The following is a 12,102-nucleotide window of genomic DNA, read 5'->3' as shown; positions in this document are numbered from 1 at the left end:
AAAGTATTTCAAATCGGTTTATACTGGTAAGTCTTTACGCAACCTTATCATAGACATTTCATTCGTTCAATCAATCATGCGTTATCTAGATACCGAGATACCATACGTTATTTATAAAAAGTTCTATAATATTTGTTTGGCAGAAAACTTACTAACACTCAGAAGATTATGCTCTACACCTAGAGATATCTAATAAATAGCGAAGCATATAGATATTTTACTTCCAATGGTTCAATTTTTATCTTACCACGAGAATTATTTTATATTAATATCGTGAAAATGAAATTATCCATACTTGGGTAATAATTTAATTTATAGATTACTTACTTCATAACAAAAAATACATTTTATCTTTGAAACAAACAACTTATCATAATTTCTTGAAACTGTAAGTATGTATTTATGTACTTAAGTTTAAGTATAGCGATTTTCAAGTCTTATCATTAACAAATAATTATTTTATCTAGTAATAATGCTTAGGTATAGATATAAAGTCCTATTGATTAAAACAATTGAGAATAAGAATGTTTTTTTAATCATTCAAGAAATTTGACTGAAAATTAAAAATGAAATACATATCAATCATATTAAGTAGCATTATTGCATCTATAATTTTTTAACGAGTCTTCAGTTAACAATTAAAACGATGAATAATATGATTTTGCCAATACAACTTAAAAATTGTATGTATATCTAAATGCTTAAATTGTCCTAGTTATAGGTTACGTTGTGAAAGAAAGTTACCAATATTTAGTTGATACATACCTAATTATATACTCAGTTATATTATATATTAAATTCCTTATTTTATTGCTTTCATCGCATTATTTCCTGATATACGAGAGGCATATTGTAATTTTCCAAGGAAAAAGAATCATACAATTTTCTAAAGTATTAACTTTCCATGTTTAATATTACGAAGTACGATAATATTTTGATCATTCCTATATTTCGATACGTTTAATCCAAATTCGTATATAAACAAGCGTTCAATTCACATCCTTTAATCTGAGAAATACAACGTCAAGGAGAAATCAAAAAGAGCGTTCGAACATATAGCATACGTGTTTATCGCAGACAGAATTTATCTGTACATATTTGTTTGCTGCATTCACATCCAAAGTTGATAAAAGATTATTCATTCGAACATTTAGGTATTTTTCATTTCGTAAATTATATTCCATCGTAATTCAAGTTACATTTATTTGTTCAAATATTTCACATACTTTTGCAATTTTAATTTACCTTTTTCATTCTTATTTCATTTACAGTTGTTCTCTTAAATACTCAACGTAATATTGCATATAATTTTCTTTGATCAGGTTGTACCTACTTCAAAAAAAGCGCGCGAGAATATTCAAGTTGTCCGAACGCACTTTAGGGGACTAAGGGAGTCCTTGTGAAGTCCCGAAAAAAAGAGGCGCGACCAAAGGAGGTGTGAACAGAGCGGAGGGCGTGGCAATGGGCGTAACTTTCGAAACGTCCACTACCCTTCTAGGCGTTTCGCCAGTTAGCTGTTAAGCATGGTAGTGGGGGAGACGGCATCGAACCCAGCTAGCTGCAGTCACAATTCAACCGCTCGATGGTGAGTACGTTATAATGCGCCGCGTTACGGGTAGATCTCCTTTTACCGGAAACGAAGGAGATTACTTGTCCGTCGATTGAATCTTGACATATGTATACGTGATATTTTGAAACGAGTTATACGTCATTCCACTTATACGGAAATATCAAGCAATGTAAATTTTCTCAGTGCGTGACCGAACAAACCTGTGAACGTGACGACAAAACTTCGTTTAATAAAAATGCAAGCTTGTTGAACGTTTGGAAAAAGCGATTCGTACGTTGATCGGATATCAAGTGGATCGTTGCGTGTGTTTAAAAAATTCTCGAGCTACCGATCGAATGCAAGGAGAGCCGCTAGGTTTGTTAGGTTGCACAGCTTTAAGCCGGCCGGCGCCCGCATTAAAGGGAATATAACCGAAGCGTATAAGTCACCGGATTCCGTTTCGACTATCGTTGTGTTGCGAGTTGCGACTCTTCTCCAATTCGAATTTACTAATCGAATGTCTGTATCGAATTGTCCATGTTCTTATCGATATCTTCGCGGTCTTTATGCAAGCGAAGTTCGAGAAAACGTTAATAGTGCCGAAATGAGTACCTTGCTTCGATACGAACTGAGGAATTTCAAAGAACTGTAAGAATTCTTATTCGCTAAATATTTCGAGATATTCGTTGAAAATGTAGCTTTTCGTGGTTCGTAATCCCAATACCTTCTTTCGACAGAAGGACGACAATGCCAAACGAAGATCCATCTCCATAAATATTTACCTGATTTGTCCTATGTTTATTACTTCATCTCGCTCGGTTCGGTTTTCGAACGTATTAAGTTTTTATCGTTGCGGATCGATTAAGAGATATTTGATACGTGAAAACGGACATTCTTGTTATTGGCTGTTTCCAACGATTTCGGGTGTTCGAGAGAGATCGCGAGAGCCATGTTCTTTGTTTTGGAGTGAATGTGCGGAAGTTATACGAACTTTGTTTACTGATTTTGTTGTTTTGCTTGTTGCGTATCTATAAGTGAAACTCGATGTCGCGCAGTGAATAGTGAACAAACGAGTGAATTACGGTGGTGTGTTCGAATCGGAATAAGAATCATAACAGGAGTAACGACTTCCGACGGCTCCGTTATTACGACTTGGTGTTTTTGAAGAAGCATGATTTTTTGAACGGATACGTTTTTTTCTTGGAGACATCTCTCCAGGATGACCAGAACCTGTCTTTACGGAGCGTTCGTATAGTCGTCACAGTGGAGTTCTGCTTAATCGCAGGTAAGTATTGTTACGAAACTTTCACCACGACGAGTTCAACGCGGTTGTACTTGTTTCCGTTTTGTCGTGCTCTCAATCACGAAATTGCGTTTATGATTTAAAATTCTTCACTTCGGAAAAGTTCAATCAAAGTTTCTATCGAAACTAACTTGATGCTTCGAGAAACTATGTAAGATCATTGCGTGCTGATGGGATTTAAATTTTTGGCGGGTTTTTTATGAATTTCTTGCTTCACAAAATACATATCTAATCTCAAGGTGTAGGTTATATGATATTTCGTTTTCGCGCCATTTTATGGTAAACCGTCGTTAATGAAAATTCAACATATTCTATTATAGATATAGAATGTTATAGAAAATTACAGAGGGATTATATGGAATATTATAGAATTTTAAGGCGTTTAGAAATAGTTGAAATCAAAATGTGATAAAATTTTATGATAATTGTACATCTAAATATTTATTAGCTTATTTTTAACATTAATGTTGTCAATGGTATCTAAATTCGAAATATAACTTCTAAGATGTAATCTTAGGTGTATAAAAACTGATATATAATAGTATATTAGATATTACAAAATATTTATTGCTTAGAATAATCAAAATCGGGTGGCTCGTATAAATCGAGAGTTTTGAAGGAGTTACAAAAACGGTATTTGCTTATGAATTTTGAATGGGATGTCTTCTACTGATACACAGAACACCGTCACTTAAGCTAATCGTATAGTGTGACGTATATCATTTTTCACGTACAGTTTATTTTTAATTGTTCGACAGGAACCATTCGCCGGTAAAAATAAAGACAATATTTTCAGTATGAGACATATTTGTTAAGTTAAATTATTTTTTTAAAAATAGTGGCAATAATACATTATAATAGAAATTAGTTGCAAAATGTATAATAGCAATTAACTGTTCATATAGAAGTTCGACTTATTCGGAATAGAAGTTGAATAATGAAATGCGATAATAGTTGTCAGTATATGGATCAAAGGACAACTTGTGTATTTTAAAATCGCAATTGTGTAATTAAAAAAGAATTGGAAAATCCGCAGGTATTATTCAGATAACAACAACAGTAGGTACCATTTTTAATGTATCACATAATGAAACCTCTGCTAATCGGGAAACCATAAAATCGAATCTCGATCAGTCGATATATGTATTATGATAAAAATCGAAAAGTGAGATCACTGTGTTCGATTCGATTCGATTCGATTCGATTCGATTCGATTTTCATATATATATTACTCAAAATATGCACGTAAGACATACATATGCAAGTTTCTTGTCCTGTTCTTGATAACGATAAAAGTTTGTACGAAATTTCTTTCGCTTGAAACTTCTAGGTAAACACACAAACACGGAAGATCGATCGGAGCACAGTATCTAGCGAAAACAGTCGTTCTCCGCTATCTCGGTGAAATCGGTCATTGCTTTCTTCGCGGAGAAATACGTACTATTATAATCTTCGAGCGAACGACGTCTCGATGTATCGACCATCGATTTCTTTCGCATTTTTCCATACGTTTACCGACATTCTACGTCGTGTCGCGTATTTTTCTGTCGGTATGATTTAACGATCGGTCGCATTATCGGTAGCGGCGAATTTTTATCGAAGAAGAACGCTTTTTGTACGATGTTTCGAATGCATCCACTGTTAGATAGGTTAGGTGACTTTATCGTTTAGCGACGTTGCGTGTTCGTGTAATTCTGTTACACCTAAGTTGTAAGCTGTTTAGTTTCGTTAATCTCCAGGAGGTGTCCTTTGAGTTAAAAGTTCGCAGGATTCTTTCATGGGATTCCATGCTATAGAAAAATTTATATAAGGTTTTCAGAAACTAAACTGTTCAGTTTTCGTTTTTATTAATTTCTTAACTTCATTACATAAGTATATGATGAATATTTTCAGGAAACAAATGACTTACTTTCATAAGTTCAAGATGACATAAATAATAGAAAATTCAAAGAACGGGGTTTGTAACATCACTTTACTTTCTGAAGAGCTCGCGATATAATATAATGGTTCACAAAAGTTTTCGTAAATTTGCCATAGAAAGTTTTTATGTAGATATTGTTTTGTTTATATATGTTTTATTTTATTTATATTATTTATTTTAAAATCTAACATTATGAAAATTTTAAAAATTAACATCATAACGAGGTGCAACTGCCACGACTATATTGGTATTATAAAACTTGGAACCGATTCGAAAATATATATAGAAGTTACAAGATATTTACTGCAAACATATAGTAAGTCTTTAAAATAGTACCTTTAAGTATTGAACCTCATTAATATAATGAATAATTGATTTCCGTGATCTCTGCGAAAAAGATATCTTGCATTAAATATTTTGCAGCTTCTATGTACAATGTATATACATTTTCAGATTTATTTCGAACATTATCAATATAACCAGTACTATCTCGATGCGGTAGTAATGAAATTTCAAAATGTTTTGTATAATGCACATAATATATTGATAAAGTGTTTCTGTAAATGTTTAAATACTTTCCTGAGTCACTATATATAGAATGTTTGGCATAGTGGAAGTAAACAATCGACTAGCGAATAGAAATAAAATAAAAGAAAACTAATCGAAGAGTCTCAATGGATATGTATAATAAGCACGTATCTAAAGACCAATCGTCGCAGAGATATTTAGTTTCCTAACCTATAAGTTCGGTATCTGTACATATGTATGTAAGTACTTATTTACGCGCCGTATAGTATTATAAAATATTCAACAATATTGAGAATTCCGCGTGTTGATACTAATGCAAATCTTCGGAATGTATTTTTTCTATAGATTAGTTTTGTTTACACTATCGATGACAGTATGGAAAAACAGAAAGAGAGAGAGACACTGCAGTCGAAACGAACACCTTTTATAAACAAAAACTGATAATCTACCGCTTATGAGAAGAATTAGGAAAATTATATTTGTTCGAGTATTTATAATATTAGCATTTCCTGTTACTTTTCACGCGTTTTATTGATTAATCGAATTTATAATTCTACAATAAGTAAACGGTGTCTCGTGTACTGAATTTTTTTATATATATGTACATAGCTTGCCTCTTCGTGGTACACGCGGTCCCGTCTCGCAGGTCAGATTTCTGAAACTTTCTTTTTTCAGGTTCAGCCTTTACTGACCTTTCTCGTAAATGCGTTTTGTCACTCGTGCTTCGCAGAGGTATACAAACGAACACGTGGTTCCATAAAACGGGACTAGCTACTATATATAGGTATGTGAGTAGCTCAGATTGGGGAACTGTAGACTTACATTTGTTTTCTCTAAATCCGTATTTTGGAATAGATAGTTAGGAATTTTAAATTCTCCGTTATTTTTTCTTTCATATTTTCCCTTTAGAACTTCCATGAAGTAGATTGTGAAATTACTTATTTGCAAAGTTATATATTGAGTAAGAGTACGTGATAGTCGTATACAAATACATAATTATAATCGAAGACAAAGGAGTAGTATGGAGATATGCAAAAGTTTCTTACTACGAATATTATTTGACTACGAATTTACAACACATTTGGGAAAGTCGTTTGATTTTGGTCGATTTTGTTGGTTCATGCAAATTACTGGAGAATGAAGCTTCTTTGTTGCAGCGTCCTCTTCAGTTACGAGAAAAACAGAACTAAGGAGAAGGACTAAAGCACAAAGAACAATTTTTGATAGTTTAAGTTTAAACACATGGTAATCTCATATTTAAAATTAATATTCAATCGACTAACACGAGTGCAGTAAAAAATACGAAAATGAATATTAGAGGTAGAAAAAATCGATTGTATTTTGCGTATTAAATAGAAGTTAGATTTTTGAATTTGTTCTTTCGGCACGTGTTATAAAATTCTAATATTTATTAACGGTATATAGGTTGTAATTATTTATAATTATCATCGTCATAAGTTACGGAAATAAATTACAAACAACTAAGAATCATACATGGAAAGAGTCATTTAGAGTCAACCTTTAGTTTCAAAACTTTCCTTCTGCTATCTTCTTTGTACAAATTTGGGAAGAAAAATAACACGAATAGAATGAAATTTTATCCTGTTTGTGCATTTTCATCTTGATTACTTTCTTATTTAGAGTACTTTAACCCTCTTAGCTTTATCTATTTCAAGCTGACTGTCGTTTATTTCTTCGTGTTCACTAAATGTCACAAATTACCGTAATTTCTCTTTCCCATTCTAGTTAGAATTTCTATATTTATTTTTAACCGTGTGCTGCCGATTTTAAACACGCGCAATCCCATATCTTCTCTACATACAGGATTGTTTATAAATACAATTACCTAAACATAATTACCGAAATTTTACAAATCACGAAATACAAGTTACGAAACAAACGACATTTTACAAGTAAATCTTACAAATTATAGATTATCTGATTATCCTATTAAACGGAGAATGACAAAACCGCGATACGAAGTTTACAAATTGTAAGTTGTCCATTTACTAACGTCACTTGCATCAATTGGTAAATTATTTTGTAAAACAGGGTCCTGGTGCAAAGAGCACGTTTCCGAATAAAATAGATTGGAGCGTAGTAGCGGTTACCTTTAATTAACGAAAAATCCGAATAAACTGGTGAAAACGGGGAAACAAAACGCGAAGTTTAAAGAAAGGCAAATTTATTTTTCCAATTAAACTCGAGCAGAAAAGTAACTTAAAACGGTTGAAAAATTTGTTTCTGTATTTCCCTGATAAAAGCATTGGGAACGCGGGAACGTAAACAGCAAATTGTACATAAACCACGATCAAACGAACGATGTACAATAGCACACGAAAGTATTCGGATACCTACAATATCATAGGAAACTTCCACGTAGATATCGTGTTCGATAAATACAATTATTTTTTTTTTTTTTTCAAATTTTGTTAATACCAACCAGATACGACTGTTGTGATTATATTTATAAAATTCAGGACTAATTTCGAACGAATATAATTAGTTATAAACAGATACTTGTTATAAACGTATATTTAGTAAAAAGATTAATATACCAAATGAATAGTCATTTTAAATACATAAGCGCTAAAAATACAGGGTGACTGGTAACTGGTGGTACAAGCGGAAAGGGGGTGATTCTAGGCGAAAAAAGAAGTCGAAAATATAGAATACAAATTTTTCGTTCGAGGCTTTGTTTTCGAGAAAATCGACTTTGAATTTTCGCTCGGTACGCGTGCACGCGTATCGCGTCTCGTTATAACGGATCTCACTGTAGATCGTTGTCTCGATGGAAAAATTAAAAAAAAAAATTTTATTTTATATTTTCGACTTTTTCACCCCTTGAATCACCCCCTTTCCGCTTGTACCACCATTACCAACCACCCTGTATAACGTCACTGAACATCCAGGTTTGTCAATGTAACAAATAATTGATACGTACTTGCACTAAATATTTTGTAGCTTGCATATACAGTTTCAGATTTATTTCAAACTCTATCCGGCAATATCGGTAAGATATTCGTTAGAACAACTAATGAAATTTTTAAGTGTTTTGTATAAAGACATATAGGTAATATATTTATAAATTTGCACAAGCGTTCGTACGAGCTGTTGTACAGCTTGTTGTCTTTATTTTACTCAAGTATAACAGACAATAAATAACCGACAGTATCCAGCTATTTTATTCGATGGAAACTGCCGTCGGTTTGGACGCTTCGATGCCAAAACGAACGGCCGAAATATTTTGCGTTATGGGCAGACGAACGTCGTTCATCTTGCTGCCTACGAATCCCTGGTGCTTATTCCGATCGATTTAGGCAGCTTTTCAAGCGTAAAACGATCGTAGTTGAAATAATTGTTGGAACGACGACACACCGCTTCTCGTTACCCGACGAAACGAGAAACTCTTCATTGACATACTCTCGTTTTTCCATCCGTTCTCTGCCTCTTCCTGAGCCCCTTTGCCCGATAATTACCTAGATCAATCCTTTCTCGGTCAGTCCATTGTCTTGGCTATTAATATACTTGACATGTTTTTTTTTATGTATTTATTGGGAAATTTCAAAGATGCGAAAGTTGCATAGAACACTGGTGATACACGAAAATACGTAAATTGTTCAAAATATAACGCGTCTTCGGATATTTCATTGTCATTAATCCCATTCACGAAAATATGAAATTGTCTATAAATATCTGCAATTTACAGTTGTTGATATTAAAAACGCATTTGTTTTTTCGATGATTTTCCAAAGAGGACACGATACGCTGAAACTTCTGACAACGATCTTTTTTTTTTTTTTATTTTTTAAGATCTCCCTTTTGGATTCATCGCCTTGTAATCAAAGTTGTAATAAGACCGTTAATAAATAACGACTATATATCGAACGAGAAAAACAAGGAGCGTATAGAAAATAATAAAGATTCAGTTTTTTTCTCGGCTGGCTCGAAGGCCAATGTACGAAGTATGCACAATGCACACTCTGTGACGCATTGTAGACAATCGTTACTTTGTTAAAGTCGTCTATTTAAAGGTAAACTTCGCTTCAAAATAATATTGACCATTTAAGTACAGAATATTATCTGTATACCTAATATTTGCTTGGTCTCCTCCTTGAAGCTTGATGTTTTTTTTTTTTTTTTTTTTTTTTTTTTTTTTTTTTTTTTTTTAGCAGAAGAAAGGAATTTTAGAGAAATATCGATCCGTTACGATGAATCGACGACCATTGAATCTGGCCGTTTAAAATTCTTCGTAATAAAATACGCGATGCTAGCGCGAAGACACGATATTTTACAAGTCGTATATCTTCCCTTTGTTTCGATCGCAATTAATCATGCCGGTATAAATATGACTGCGATGTTTGGGATTGTCAAACCATCTGCTACTAAAATTCTGATCTAGTATCGGATTTTCTGTGCAGCATTAGGTCGAGCATTGCGGTATCGCAATTTGAAACGTGATCCAAGCTAGGATTTTAAATAATTACGGTGGCTGGTTCGCCGACTGTTACGTAACTTTAGCTTTGTTAAAAGATAGACAAGAAGTAAAGTAATAATACAGCGGCAAAGAGAAGGAAAGTGAAAACCACCTTGTCCCTTCATCGCTCATGCCTCGTTTTCAGCACATTCTTCTCTTACAAACTTTGAAAACTTGACAATTTTTCAATGTAATTGATTGAAAAATCTGGAAACTCATCTTCCTTTCAAAAATATTACATATATTTCTCAATAATTTTGTTCTTCGTATCGAACGTGATTATTTTATTACGAACATATTATTTTATTGTAACAGAAGGCTTCGTGAAATCTTCTTGTAGATTCAAGTAACCAACTGATTACGAGATAAACGTTTATTCACCTTTGTCGTTTGAATCGAGCAGAGGAGTATCCGGAGCGTATACGCGACGTGCTAGCATTTCCAATTGTTGCACTATTTGTACGCCGCTAAAGTGAAAGTGATAATTCCGAGAAAATTCATTTTTAGTTATCTTTTTTTTTTTTTTACGTCAATCTCGCTTTCTCTTTCTATTCTAGTCAGTTAAAAGGTACGACGAGTATCGTTGCTGCAATATGCAGGGGTCAAAGTTCTTCGAGCTTGGCGTTTTACGTTATTATTCAGGAAATTAGAGATATCAATTACTTTTTCAAACGAGTTCAGTATTTCTCATTGTTACGATCTTTTTTTAACCGTGATCATGGCCGAGTTTCGAGTTTTACGTTCTTCTTCGAGGTATCACAGTCTTCAATTATTCGTTGAATCTTCTTCAATTTTTAATTATTCAAGTCTTTGTTCGCTTATGCTATATCGTAGTATACTATGATGTTTGTAGCGACAGCAATCGAAATAATAGTAACATTGAAAGTTCCACATTTTCCAGCTATGTATTGGAAAATATAGAAAATATAATATAGTAATTATAAAATAAATAAAATAAAAAATAAAATAAATATAAATAAATATGAACAAAAAATAAATTAGAATTTAGAAAAATATTTAGAAAAATTTAGAAAAATAGATTAGTATGGTAGCAGAGTGAATCAGAGTAATTGTAAATCATCTTCTTGTATAGAGCATGAACCAGGTATTAGATCCCTTGCACGCCAGAAACTTTTTTGATTTTAACCAAGTAAGTGTACCCTTTGGCAATGAATTTTTCTTACAATTCAAAGTTATTTATATTCTTTACCACTTTCCATTGACGAAAAGAGAACAAAATAACAACTTGCTTATTTCCAACATTGCTAAAACGGTGCAACGAGTTACACACGACAAACGTTTTAATCAACGTACGTGCCAATAATAATTTTAAAATATCGGATCGTATGGCAAGTTCTTTAAAAGATTATCAAAGAACGTTACCTTTATATAAAATCTTGGTGTATTGGGTTGGCAACTAAGTGACTGCGGATTTTGTCATTACCACCTAATGGCAAAGTCCGTAATCACTTAGTTGCCAATGCAATAAAATATGTCGTCGACTATGTGCGCGTTATTTTCTTTCATTATCCATTGCATTGGTTAACTTTTACTCCACCGCTGCAAAGCTGTCGATCTTTTGTCAAAAAATCGCAATACGTATGTAATATCGTGATATAATGTGTTTACAAAGAGTGGACAATAGAGATGTTAATCAGACAGAAAAAGACGATTGTTGTTCAACCTGAACTATTCACGCCAAACGCACAGAAAACAGCGCAATCCACACTCTCTCGGCAACGCCACTCGCAACCTCTGTCTCCGCTCAGCTCGCACTCTGCTCCTCGACTCGCACTCTCTGCTTTTCGACTAACTCTCTGGCCGTTGCCGCATTCTGTTGCCTTTTTCCTAGGCCCACCGCACACGTGTTCTGCAGGCGCTCGTGGCCAGGGTCACGTAGGTCTTTTCCACGAAACTATGCACTTGAAAAGACCGATGACACATTGATGGGCCCGACGGCGCCTCGGCTCTCGCGACATTGTTCATAGTTCGCCCGATATTTCTTAGGTCTTTCGTCCACGATACTACATTCGGCCATCCTGCAATAACATCTGCCCTCAGATGTTGTCTTCTATTTCGCTGTCATCAGATGCGTCACTTTCGGCGTTTAGGACCCAAGGTTTCATAAAATCGAGGTGTGTGCGGGTCCTTCCTTCGGTACTGCTTCGCACGCTTTCTTCTTTTCTTGTAATTTCGCAGGTTCCCTTCTAGCTTACCTATGTTTCGTTCGGTTAGGCTACAGTCAAGGCAGTTGGATACCACGTGTTCGACCTTTTCGCGTAACCCCTTGAACCCGAAGTCCTTCTTAACCATAACTTCTGTTT

At 34.0% G+C, this 12,102-nt stretch overlaps 1 protein-coding gene across 4 annotated transcripts in view; it reads left to right on the top strand.

Moving 5' to 3' along the window:
* Nucleotides 1-1,420: 1,420 nt before the first annotated feature.
* LOC126878295 (uncharacterized) overlaps nt 1,421-12,102 on the top strand; it is a 360,193-nt gene continuing 349,511 nt past the window's right edge. For 2 of the 4 annotated variants that reach the window (XM_050640946.1, XM_050640936.1), the window contains exon 1: nt 1,547-2,834. The gene's annotated coding sequence lies outside the window, so the exon portion shown is untranslated. Of the gene's footprint in view, nt 2,835-12,102 lie in introns of all 4 variants that reach the window. The other 2 variants (XM_050640955.1, XM_050640963.1) reach the window with 2 other exon arrangements.

The sequence above is a fragment of the Bombus huntii genome, chromosome 1 (genome assembly GCF_024542735.1).
Source record: "Bombus huntii isolate Logan2020A chromosome 1, iyBomHunt1.1, whole genome shotgun sequence".
Classification (NCBI taxonomy): domain Eukaryota; kingdom Metazoa; phylum Arthropoda; class Insecta; order Hymenoptera; family Apidae; genus Bombus; species Bombus huntii.
The sequence above is the reverse complement of the archived record's forward strand: the minus strand, read 5'-3'. Positions and strand labels throughout refer to the sequence as shown.